Genomic DNA, 13,486 nt, shown 5'->3' on the forward strand with positions numbered 1-13,486 from the left:
CTCTCAATCTATTTAAAGAATTCATTTCTCTAACCCTCATTCGCCAGATGTCATTCCCTTCATTTAGTGATTTTGATTCCATGGGGCACGCAGTTATTTCCCCGGGTTGTTGCCGAGCATTTCCTGATGTAATGCAACTTACCGCTGGCGAACGGCAGTGACTACTTGCTGTTATTCGCTTTCCTTATTTATACGAGCGCTCATTCTGCCAGCTGGCTTCCACTATAAATGTTGTATTCACGAGAATGAGTCAGAGAATTTTATTTGTTGCGGTTCATGGACATCCAGTAGTCTCTCTTGCCTCATACGTTTTGCTTAGTGTGCATGATACCCGCAGCCTGTGCGTACATTCATTTCTTACTGCCTCGAAATTTGTCGTTTCGGATTGATTCAAATACCTGATCTCTGGAGAGAGCATGAAGACTGCGATTTAAAGGCAAGCGTTTGCCCCATGATTGATTGGTATCGAAGCTGAATTGAGATCATGATCATGCCATATCGGAAGCTTGGTAATGAGATTTTCAGAGTCAGATTTTGCTTCCACTTCGCAAGCTCTCTTTCTGCTCTATCTATCATTTGTCAATACACAAGTTTCATACATTACCTCCCCTCATTGAGATTTCGCCGTGATAAAACTCCTATTTCGCCCATGTCATACGTATTTCTTCGCGGATTAAAATAAATAACGACGAGATTACGTAGAATTTAACCAAGTCGAGGCACCTAAGCGCACGGAGAGGTGTAAACGGGCAGGGTTTCTGCCCTCTGTATGGATTTAGCTGTACTTGTGGGCTTGCAGAGGAATACTCATCCATTCTAGTTCGCCAATTCCCCCTCTCGTGTTCTCTCCGCTTTCCCCTCTTTCCTCTCCGAAAACGGTGATGAGTGAAGTTTCCGGTTTATGTCGTGTATCCTTAATAGTACATTAAAGCGGATGAAAAATACCAAAGTGTCAAGCGTAGAAGCCCTTATAAACACCTGCAAACGTTCACTCAAGTCGTGTGTATACAGTAGCTCATTATAAGGTAACATACTGAGGGGGGAAAAATCCTTGTCTGTCGGTGGGTGAGTGGGGAATACCGACGAGGATAAAATACCCGAGAAGGAATTCGCACGACAGAAAGGATTTCTTGGTTACAAATTATTTGTATGCGTCGATGCCTAATGCTAGTTTTTGAAATAGAAATATCAAAAATCTGGGGAAAGTAAAGTGCTGGCTACAAGACTTTTTGCATCAAAATTATGATTGGTCCGCGGGCATCTTTCCTAGGATTCCAGTTTGGAGGATGCTGCTTGAAATTAGCAATCAGTCCATCACTCAATTTTCGAAGCACAATGTGAGTTGAGGCCCTCAATTAAAGTGTCCCTCAAATGCCGGAATGGACCCTCCTTCCGAACCCTACTACCCTAATCCCCCCGCTCCACCGCGTGCGTCACGCAAGCACGCCTTCGCCGGTCTTCCGGCCGGCTCCTCCTCGGCGGCCCACCTTCCCCTCCCACCCCCACGTTTGTACCACACTCCCTCCCCCTCGCCTAGCTGGATAGCGAGGGGGAGGGAGTGGCATCGGATTTGCAGGCGGGTTCGGGGGCGCGGCGTCCTCCCCCTCTCGTGCAGCGGCGAATCGATTTGCCCCATTGGGGGTGGTTGGTCATGCTTTTCTCCTCTCACCCCCTCTTGATAATCAAGCCCCCGTGAGCGGCGCTCGCTTCCGAGGCGATGGGGGAAGAGGGAGAGAAGAGAGTGGAGGTGTAAAGCTGATGCGTCATCCGCGGACAGTCTTTTCTGTCGGATGCCGGCGAGTCGTGTCCGATCTGCCGTCCATTAGTCGGGAGGAGACGGAACTACGTCGCCGGCGCTGCTGACCGTGTTCGCTAATTCCAAGGGTCGACCTACTTGTACCTCGCCCACATACTGTGGGTTTTTTTTTATTTTCACTCGACCCTCTGGGCCAGGCAAGTTCTCGTTTCAATTATTTCGAGATTCCCCTGGCAGCAGTTATACGCGCGTTGCGAATTAAGGTGCAGGGCTTCGCAGTTTGGTAGGCTTTGAGAGGGATGAGGAGGAGTGCATTCAAGTCTCGGAGAGAGGGAGAGCCTTGCAGTGAAGTGCGGGTGGGTGTGGTCTCCCTCGGCCCACTGGAGTTGAATCCTCGTTGAGGGGCGGTGTTGTTCGCGCGCGCGCGCGAGCTCTATTCATTCTCCTTCTTCCTCGTGCGGTCTTTTCGCTCCCCGCCTCGGGTGGCGAGGTACTCCTATATCCATCCGTACTCGTATGCGGGTCCGCGTATTTTTTCCCCTCCTCCGAGGAATTTTTTTACTTGAATCGCGCGAGAAATGGGGTGAGGGGTGTTGAATGTACAGTTCGCCGACTTTTGTTGAAAATCGATGCTAGAAGTCTATGGTGGGAATGTGATTGGTTCCAAAAATGCAGGGCAGGGCTGTTTGGTTCCCAACAAAGGCATATTGGTATTCAGCCCTTACTTTGGTGCCGTGAGGCGTAGTCTCAATGGCCATCTTTACTGAACGGTCGTACTTTTCCTAGCACATGTTTATTTTGTAAATACATAAAATAAATATCTCAATTCTGAAAATAGATTCCATATCGTAGGTCGTGGTCATTCAGTTGTGAAGATGTCTAGGAATCTCTCTCATTATTTTCTATAGAACGGAAAAAGTGAAATTTATTGCAAGTGTCAGGAATAATTCGCATTTATAGGGTTGCGATGAGAATAAGTTTGAAGTTATTAAAGCAGCGTTTTGACATTAGAGTTTGTGCCATCGTGCGAACAAATTCAAGTAGGGCTTATAAAAACTATGGAAGTGTAGCAAAGTAATGGGAAATATGAAGGGCAAAGCTGGTAAGGTTATTTTCATCGTTACTATTAAATGAAAATATCTATTCGGTGATAGGACCCACACTCCGGTAGTTAAAAATGACTTTTGTAAGATCCTGGTCCTATGAGTAAAAAAATAGATAGTTGGATGAACGCCTGATGGTATTTATTTAAAAGTGGGAGATTTGTCTGGAGTTTTTGGAGATATTGTAGAGGCACTTGATTGATGATGAAGCGAGAATAGGGAAATCTCGTCAATAAAAAAAATTACCGGAAGGTTTGCCAACTTGGCGAGTTTCAATTAAGCTACGTGCTTAGAAGAGCTCCTTCATGCATTAATTAGCATACATTTCAATTTCTTTCAGTTGTTATGTTTTAATAATTTGATTTAAAATATTTGATATTGATAATTCCGTGAAAGAGATTTGTTCATCTTAACATTATTCACAGAGTTTTAATTCGGAATAGTAGCATTATCAATTTCACCCTGAAAAATGCTGATGATTCCAATTCTCATCGCTCAGTGCTTGAAGCGAATCTTAACAAAGATGTATATTTGACCTGTATTGAGATTGGGCTGATATCTTCAATTTATTTGGAATACAGCTTTTTTTGTAGTGTAGCGTTTATCTACAGGTATTGTATGTTGGTATCAAATGGTATTATATGTTGGACGTGGAAGTTTACAAAAAGTAAATGTTCAGACATGGCAAAGAAGCGATTATATATATATATATATATATATATATATATATATATATATATATATATATATATATATATATAAGTAAATATTTTGTGGTATGATTTAACCTAAGAGCACGGATACATGATATTATTACCTGGCAAAATTTCTTACAAAGAATTGGTGCTTAAGGGTTAATTTGAACTAGGATAATTACTGTTATATCATTATTATATATTTTAAATATTTTATTTTATTTCTAATATGAAATGTTATTAAAATAAGTCGGGAATCTAATAAATGGGATCATATCATGACTGGTAACTATTTATTTTTGAACGTTTTGAAAAACAGTTAAAATACACGTAAGAGGTTAAAGAAAGGGAGGAAATGCGTGTAGAAATAAATTAAAGTTGAAGTGAATTATAATTTTAGTGGTCAATTGCCTCGTACTTTAATGAAAACTTCGTTGCAATTTTCCACAGTTAAAACTTTATTGCCGACCATGGTTTCGATACACTGTATCATCTTCAGGTAAACCTGAAGATGATATAGTGTATCGAAACCATGGTCGGCAATAAAGTTTTAACTGTGGAAAATTGCAACGAAGTTTTCATTATGTCTCGATTCCACAATATCACGCCTGACTCTTCACTTTTCGCCTCGTACTTTTTTTTCCCTCTGTTCGCTTCATCGACTTCATCACCACCGTCGCACGTATACGGATATTAGCAAACCGTAGGAACATCGATGGGAAATTTTGTTCGTAACAAAAATTTTCCAACGCTACCATCAATTACTGAGAGCGTCATTGCGTGTTATAGTAATAAGACTACAATAAAACCTTACTGTCGGTTGTTTCCTCGTCACATTGGACTTTCCATTAGGGGGTCCAATTTCCCAATTCCGGGTCCAATGCCCAACATTTCTCCCTCCCATCCCCTTGTTTTCTCACATTCAAAATTTGTTTTCGTAGGCCTTAGGCAGAAAACATCTCAGATATTGTTACATCTGAGAGATTTGGGGGATCCAGATGTCGCGGTGGCTATCGTGCTGGCTTCTCACCCAGAGTGCCCGGGTTCGGTTCAAATCCGGCGGTGTTGAATATTTTTCAGAGGTATCTCGGTCTCTACTTGAGGTGCTTTGTGTAGGGTACTTTGAGTGAGTACGCCGTCCGTCGGATGGGACGTTAAGCTGCGACCCCTTGGCACCTTTCGTAAAGAGTAGGCTAATGTCGACGCCGGGTATCTCTTCACACTTCATCCTTTCCTGTCCATCCCTAATGGCGCAAATGGCCTCGACTGTCGGTCGCCTCCCCTAAATACTACTACTATTCAGAGAAATTTTTATGATACACATTAGAAACATAGCTTCAGTCAGTAATGTTGTCAGTGAATTCGAGAAATCAGCTGCTAATGTTTGCTTGTCACTTGAATTTAAGTTTTGTCGTATGGCTTACCATTTGCCCCGACTACGAAAGGTACATTTATGGTCGCGAAACAAATGTTAGCATGGATTTGTCTTGTTTTATTTTTTTAGGCTTTACGTAGAAACATTCACTGTTTCGAGTTCTCGGTTTTGACATTTACGTTCCTCACCATATCGTAACATATGTTAAGACACGTCGTCCCTTCCTGAAAGCCGCTGTGCCAGGAATTCTAGTGAGTTTTCTGGTGAATTTTTTCGAGGATTTTGCTGAGTAAAAACGACAGATTTACGTTTCCGACTTAATTTTGTTTCGAAAATCTTGTGATTTTCCAGTCAAAGAATTACGATCCACCTCGTTCAAAATGCAAAATTTGTGCGGGTTACCAGGAAAATACCGGCGCATTATGAGGCAAATACCGGTAAAAAGGAACTTGTCGGTAAATCCAAATTGTATTGGTTGTCGAGAATACGTCGTAAAGTACGGAAATGACTGTAGCATCAACTTTTATAAGAAATCTTTTCCCCCCGCCCAAATCCTGTTCGCTTCATTGAACACAGCAGTCATTAATAATCTCTTACGCTACTGCTTTATTTTTTTATTACAAAGCCATTGTAGTTTTCAAGAAACAAAAAGTAAATTGTGTCCAAATCGATGTTAAGCGAGTGTCATTTCATTCAGTGGCATTCGGTTTTTTTTGTTTTGAAATGTTACTTGAATTGTATTACTATTCAGAGACTGTTTGTTAATTTGTCATACCATGGCGAACTTCTAAATATGTTATAATTGATAGTCTTGTCATTTTAGCAGTGGCAATTAGATGGCCCTTCATATTTCCCTGGTTTAAATTGTTAACCCAGGATGCCAATTGAATTAGGGCCCCTCCAATTTTTTGAATCCATTGAATTTGTTCTTGGTCATTTTCATTGGTTTTTTCTTGGCATTAGGTTTGCTCATGTTGGTCACCAGGCGCATTATGAGAAGGGGAGGCTAGGTAACACACCATATTGGCTTTGCTCTTAGAGTAAGCTTCACATTGCATCCTGCAAACCCTGGTTTAATATAAGAAATCGAAGAGCTTAATTTATTTTGATGTAATGACCTCATGGTATGTATTAGGCTAATTTAGAGTCGTTGATGCTTGAAATCTCAGAAGCCTCATCAAGCATTGGTTTAATGGCGCTGGGCGAGACATGATAATCCGTTTATATTGGGAGTTTCCGGTCCTGTGGAGGGAAATATGTATTTTTTTAAGGTCCTTTCAATCCTTCGGCGCCTTTCATTCGTTCCTCTACGTTGAGTGCCGACTTTTCTCCTCGGGGACAATTCTGGGAATACCTCGGGAACATTTGGCCCAAAACACTTCCCGGAAATATTTCCTCAAATCAGTTTCGGCGTAGCATGCGAGTGAATGGTCCTTAAATATAACAAGTGCAGACTCCGCGCCGTTCACTCTCGTCTTTTTGACAGTGGCGGTTCCCCGTCTCGCACCCTTTTCAAGTCCCTCAGGGTACAACGCCGGCGATTTTCCGGAGAGAGGGTGGTGGCGGGCATTTCCCAGCTCGCTCACAGCACCATCCGGATGAGGGTGCTCGCTGTGCACGGGGCGGACTGCCGGATTAGGAGGGAGGGAGGGTGGGTGCTTAGGGATGGTGGAAGGGGGGCGCGGCCGTCGCCCGTAGCTCTTCCCGTTTCGTGTGTGCGTGTGGAAGAACAGGACCACCACTCCCTCCGTTAGTACGCCGTCTGTTCGAGGCTACCCCCACCTCCGTGCACGGTGGAGGTTGTAGTCCTCCCGGGGGTGGGGGTGCGAGGCAGAGCGGCGGCTTCTTCCTCTCGTCCTCTGGAAGGCGGCCGGCTGGGTGCAGCGGCGAATGTCAGTCAGAGACGCCACCCCCTATCGGCGGCGTGGGAAGCTGAGCGGCCGTTGCCATGGGTTACGGTTCGGGGCGGGGGGCTCTGGAAGGTTGTAGGGGGGGAGCGCACACACCCCTGCCTCCGCCCACGTCATTTCTCCAGCCGCCCTCTCCCCCTCTCCCACGTCGTCTGGTATCGACCCCCTCGCCACCGCCCTTCCCTCGCTCCCCTCCCTCCCCCCTCGCCGCAGTGGTCCAGACTCTCTCTCTCTCGCCCTTTCCCCCCCACATCCTCGTGCTCCCTTCTCCCCCATTCCGCCGCCCCCTTCCGAGTCGCATCCCTTCTGTCCCTTACCCTCATGCACATTCCCTCTCCTCTCCTGTGCTGGAACCCGTGGTGAGCGTACGTTCGTCTCTTCCTCTCTCTCAATCGCGCTCTCTCACCGCAGCGAAATAATGATTTGCGTTGACCCGCGCATTTCGGGGCATTATGTCCCCCCCCCCTCGACGAAGGCGTGGTGGCCTAGTGGGTCGATGGCGCGATTGCCGACTGGAAGGACCCCGGTTCGTATCGGGTGATGCCTCTGGACACGGTCTCCTCTCCCTCCCCTCTGGCCGCCCCCGAGCTGTGTAATTTTCCGGGTCTTCCTTGGGATACCACCAAAAGCACAGGGGGAATGAACTGCGGGTGTAGATATCGCACGCCTGAGTAGGGTTTGGTGCAAGGTTCGCTCCGCCCTCGCCTATCAAATAGGTTGATTACTGTCAGTTTTTATCTCCCGCCTCGATTGAGCGCGTGCTTGCGTGTGGCCGAGGGGAGCCGATCCCGGTCCGCGGTTGGGGTTTAGGCTATGGGAGGGAGAGCGAGCGCGTGGCCATAGATCGCCGGCCGGGGATGTTATTTCACGTGCGAACGATTTTTGAAACGGAGAGAGCCAGTCTCGTCTCCTCCTCTCCTCTCTTTCGGCGGTTCGTTGGAGGGGAAGTGGTGCAGGATTGCGCGAACGACGCCGGGACGTCCGTAGGCGCAAACGCGTTGTGCGGACGGGCCCCATCTCGCAGCATTCTCCCGTTAAATTACCACATTCGGCGAACGCAAATGAAGTCATTTTAAGGAATGCCGGGCCCACACTGCCTTCAGTTGGAGGCAGTCAAAATGTTTCCCTCTCGGGCTTGGTAGATCGCCGACTCAAATGCAGAAGGATTGCGAATATGATGGCCGTCCTTCACGCTGCTGTTCACTGTAATTTCCCGTTGCGTATCCCGATTTAACGGTTATTGTTCTAGACCCGTCTTGATTTCCAGCTGCCCTGACAAGTCGATTCGATCAGATATCCTCAGAGGGCATATACAGGAAGTAAGATCAGGAAATTATTAAATAAGAGCAGTAAATTATTAAATAAGAGCAGGAAATTATTAAATAGAGAGCAAGGAATGTCAGAAAATTATTGGAACACCGAAAATGGAAAGTACTAAAGATGTAAAGATTGTCTGCGACAATACTGTATAATACAGACATTCGAATTGTGCCAATTCAATGCAGGCACTGTGTAAATAAAATTTGTAACACTATTACATTGACACAGTATTGCATGCTAAACCACCGTACGAATCGGGAAAAGAAGAATTGAATCGTCTGGTATTAAGGAAATATTTTTTCTCACAACGCAAAATTCGTGTTCAAAGGATAACAAAAATTAAATATCACAAATATATGTAAACTCGAATACAGTGAAAATGCATCTGTATTTCATTTTTTTTTATATTATTTAAATTGTCTTTATCGAATCATCAATTTTCATTGGCGTGAGGCCTGAACCCGGCCTGCTTGACCCTATTGCGGTTTTTCGTAAATGCAGCTCGCTGTCCTTGGACCTTTTATTGCTTAATACAAAGCATTGCCATTCAATGGGTTGAATAAACCAATGGACTATTCTATGAACACCTTGTGTACTTTGCATCACCCTTTGTTGCACACGCGGAGGATATGGCCGCAAAAGGCTCGAATATGCGGCTCCCCTTCCTTCCTCGTGTGCACGCATTCCCTTAAGTGTATGCTGCCACGCCTTTGCTAACGCGGTTATAAATCCGCTGTTGCTCTGGAGGACCACTCAGGCGCTCTGAAAGGAGATTGATTAATTTGAAGGGTTTTTGAAAGTGGAAGTTTTGTGTTGAGATCCAAATGAAGGAATGGGTAATGGTACTATTGTTCTCACCGGTATCTCGACAACTAGGTCATTTGCATTTAAAACACTTCTGATATAATACGAAAACAAAGCCATCACACTCATTGAATTCTATAGGTGTCTACTATGTCTTCTTTTACTTTTGTGACTTCAGTAGTCCATTCTCATTAATCTCGCTATCCGGTCACTTTTTATCCCATACTTTTTACCAAGATATATGTTTACTTGGATGATATTATTCCTTGCTGCAATAACAGGAAAATTTTTAACAATTGTCTTGATAAGCCCCCTTTTTATAAAAACCGACAAAAAATGTTGTGGGTAATTAGTAGAAAATGATGATACGGAGTAACTGCTGGGGCTGTCTTTAGAGCCAGTGTGTTCTCTTAAGTTGCGGATAATGGGTCATCCTTAATAGGTATAGAGGTTTACATGTATCGAAATGAAAGATTTATCGATGAATTCCAATTCCTCTATAATTCGGTTTTCGTTGGTCGTTTGGCGTCAAATCTTTAGGGGCTACTGCACCGTGAGTTGGTAAATGTTGTCCCCTAAAAAATAAATCTCCAACTACCTGAAAGAGTAATCTGCAGCTTTTCTTCATGCCTGTAAAATTGAAGACATAAGAGGTTAGTTTTTAACACTTATTGCTTGCCTGATATAACGTGATGGATAGTGCTGGAGCTCATACATGTATGCTCTTTTCTAGAATTGTATTTATTTAAAGATACATGAAGTACCCCTCTTGTCAAACATTGGTTTTAAACTCTATTCCTCACTTCTCACTCGAATAGCTGGGTTCTAGTTCTTCGAGGTGCCTAATTCGCTGGTGTTAAATGACAATGGAGGGTTGGAAATTGTGGGATTGGATTATCTCACCTGTGTATATTTGGGTAACGTACGATTTGCGGTGCAAAGAATGCGATTATTGAACGAAATGGTCCAAAATATAGGGTACTGAAGCGTTAAGATACTACAAGGAAACGGAGAGGGGATGATTCTGGATAAGAAAGATGAAATTCGATTAAAAACCTCCCTTTTTGCGTCAAACGAATTGGTATGGTTATTGTAGTACTAAGTTCACGAACACCATATTGGTCGCCACTTAATGTGGGCATGCCAATGATGGTGAGGTGTCAATACAAGGACAAGGAGTCAATAAATACTTTGAACGAGGGAGAAATAATAATTCCACAATTTTAAATAATCATCGGAAAAAGACGCGAAAGTTTAACTGTTGGGTTTACCCTCCTGGGAAAAAGGAAGAGGCGAAAGCCTATTGAACTTCTGCTCTTGATTTAAATTAATAATAACATATAGGTACCTAGCGTGAATATCACTGACGAAAAGGTAGGCATGAACATTGCCGGGAGTTATTAGTAGATACAAAGATACTTGTATGATCATGACCACATTCTTTTGAAGCGGAATGAGGGAAAATATGAAGTATTTAAAACCGCTAAACAAGTTGCTGGTAGAAAGAAAGTCGTCTTGGAAGAAGTCAAGGATCATTGGGAAGGAGGTAGAACCATGAAAGGAGGGAAACATTGAAAGAATTCTATGGATGGGAGGAGGACAAAAGTGTAGTTCTTGGGATGCTGAATGAAGGGGATTTCATCGGAAGGGGTCAAACTGTAGCTAAGTGGAATCGAAGAAGTGAAAAAGATATCAGAGCGTAAAAATCATTCGCCTTGACTGGGACTCGAACCCAGATCCCTCAATATTCGGTCGAGTGCTTTAGCCACTTAAGCTACCGAGGCGTCCACTTAGACTCTGAAATTTTGGGGCTTTTAAAGGAACTAGATGTTATGACGAAATACCGTACATACAATGTCACATGCATTCGTAGTCGTGCGCGAGGCGCCAAGTCGGTAGCTTAAGTGGCTAAAGCACTCGACCGGATATTGAGGGATCTGGGTTCGAGTCCCAGTCAAGGCGAATGATTTTTACGCTCTGAAATTGTTGCATTGAAATGCACATTAGCGGATGACTCCGTTAAAAGCTACTGTTGCGGCATCTCCCGCAGTTTCTTTGGAATTTGAAAAAGATACTATATCTTCATACAAAGAGAGGTTAAAGCAGTTGATAATATATTGAGAAGGAAATTGGGAGAAAGACGGTGGGATACGAGTTGGAGGTGATGTTAAAGAGATAGAAAGAATATTTGGAACAAATTTGGAGTGAAATGTTTCTCGATTCATGAATACTTAGAATAGGGAAACGTTAATGAAGAACCCCAAGTAGGCACTAAACGGAGGGCAAGAAGCAGTTAAGGATATGCGCGTGGGTGAGGTCCACGGAATTAATGATGTCGTTTCGAAGGTTGTTAAAATTTCTGGAAAGAAAACTTAGACCATGCTTCAATCATACCCTCAGCGGTGAAAAAAAGTGAACTTTCAGACGAACGTATGGTACAGTTTGTGTATTCCCGTAAATGAGGTAGTGAGGAGGCAAAACTCGATAGGTGTACGCTGAGTGAGATGCGGTCTTTATCGGCGGTCAGAGTGGAAAATGAATTTCCATAGATCCGTCCAGGGTTCGCCAGGGTGGCGTGCAAGAGTGCCGCCACGCCCACTCCACCCCTTACGCCTCCCTCCTCCCTTCCGAACCCTTTTCAATATCTCTCCCTCTCAAACAACGCTGTCGTCCCCTATGCGGGAAATCCGGGAACCTCGTCATGGTAGAGCGGTTGAATTAAATTTAAGCATTAATTGCGGCTGAGTAAATAGTTAGTGGACCTTCCTGGGTGTTGCGTGTTCTTCAGTCTCCCTCCAAGGTGGCATCATCTCAGTAATGGTATTGATTGTACTGAGTACGCAAATTCGTTGCGTGAAACTATTGCAAATGATGTTGAATTATCATCAATAATTTCGCCCGTTGGTGTATTTCCCACAATTTCACGGCTCCTGTTAAATCAATTTTGGTTCTATTCTCTCGGGTCCCTTATGGGCTACGTGGCAAAGAATTAAGTCTGCCAATATTTATAATCGGCTTCTATGTTTTGCACTATCCTTACGACTAAACTACGATCTTTTTCCACATCATTTTTGTTTCTTCAAAAATGAGCATTTCTCCTGTGTTTATTACGCTAGTTAAGTGGAAATTCTTCATCCAATTCTGAAACCTTAAATATTTATGAATAGATTTGAGGACATTTATATATTTTTTAACTCTTTAATTTGTGGAATTTTGATGCTCTCCTGTTAATGCGTTCGTTTTTCTTCAAACGGATTTCTTTCATATCCGTGAGAATCTTGATTTGGTGACCCAGTCAAAATTAAGATTTTTTTCTCGTCCCGTCTGGGCCTCTTCCCCTCACGTAAGGTGATACGTGACCTTCCTCACTCCTTTGAATACGTCTCCCCTTCATTCGCCACGACCCCCTCCTCAGTGTTTTGCTCTTTCTTCTTTTCGCGAACCAAGTGCTTACTTCGTGAGTTTAGGTGCTTCATAATTTTTTTTCGCTGTGATTGCCCCCGGAGTCAATTATATATAAATGACGTAAGGGTAATGAATGGTTTTGAAAAAGAGCGTGAAAAATGAGGAAAAACGTTTGCTATTTTAAATTTTATTTTTCGTTTAAAAAAGATGAGACTGGACGTAAATGAAACTTCATTATAAAAGTATTAAATTCATCATGTTCACTTGGATGTGTTCCGCCCCATGTCGTGTCACAGATACCGGGATAATGAGTTCATTTCTGGAAATTATAGAACACATATGATGATTACCGGCCGCTATAATTTAAAATGTGATGTAAAAAGTCGTTAAGGTGGCTTTAAAATTTCTACTACATTGCGTATACACTTCTCAAATGTTAACGGATATAAAGTGTAACTCCTTTGGTACTCTCCGTGTAAAAATTGATGGGAATGTTTTTTATGACTTGGCTGGGGCTTTTCTATCTCCACTCAGAAGTATCAACTAGATAGCTCAGAGATCTGATGCGTGGGCGTCGTGAAGAAAGTTAGGTAAAACACAAGGCAACATTTCGAAATCCTAGCTGAAGGATGGATGCTGACCGTTTATTCAACTGGTTTAGCGTGTTCTCAGTGTTCTAGTAGTGTTCTATTTCGTGATCTCAGAATCTCTTTTTGTCCAGATTTACGGTTTTCATTCGCTGTATTTGGTCGACGTTACATGACCAGGGCTTGATGGCATCGTAACGGGTAAATGTGATGAGGAAGTCAACGAAAAATCTTACCTTTTGCTGGTTAGGCCTCTTCCATAATATGCATCGAGTTTAGGGGATCCACGCGAAGTTGGATTGATTGCCGAATTGGATTGCGTGCGGCATAGATGAGCTAGATTTGTAAAACGTTGTTATGATAAACTTAGTAGCGTATCTTAAATATTATAGGAGCTAGGCTGGAGGTCACTGAGGGAGCAAAGGTTAAATTACAGATTCACACTTTTGCTTAAATCGGAAGGTTGTCTCTTTGGCAGTGATAATGTATTATTGTCCCCATCTTTGTTCGGGTAAGAGGGGTCATATCAAT

The sequence above is a fragment of the Hetaerina americana genome, unplaced genomic scaffold (assembly GCF_022747635.1).
Source record: "Hetaerina americana unplaced genomic scaffold, ioHetAmer1.1.p SCAF_10, whole genome shotgun sequence".
Lineage (NCBI taxonomy): Eukaryota > Metazoa > Arthropoda > Insecta > Odonata > Calopterygidae > Hetaerina > Hetaerina americana.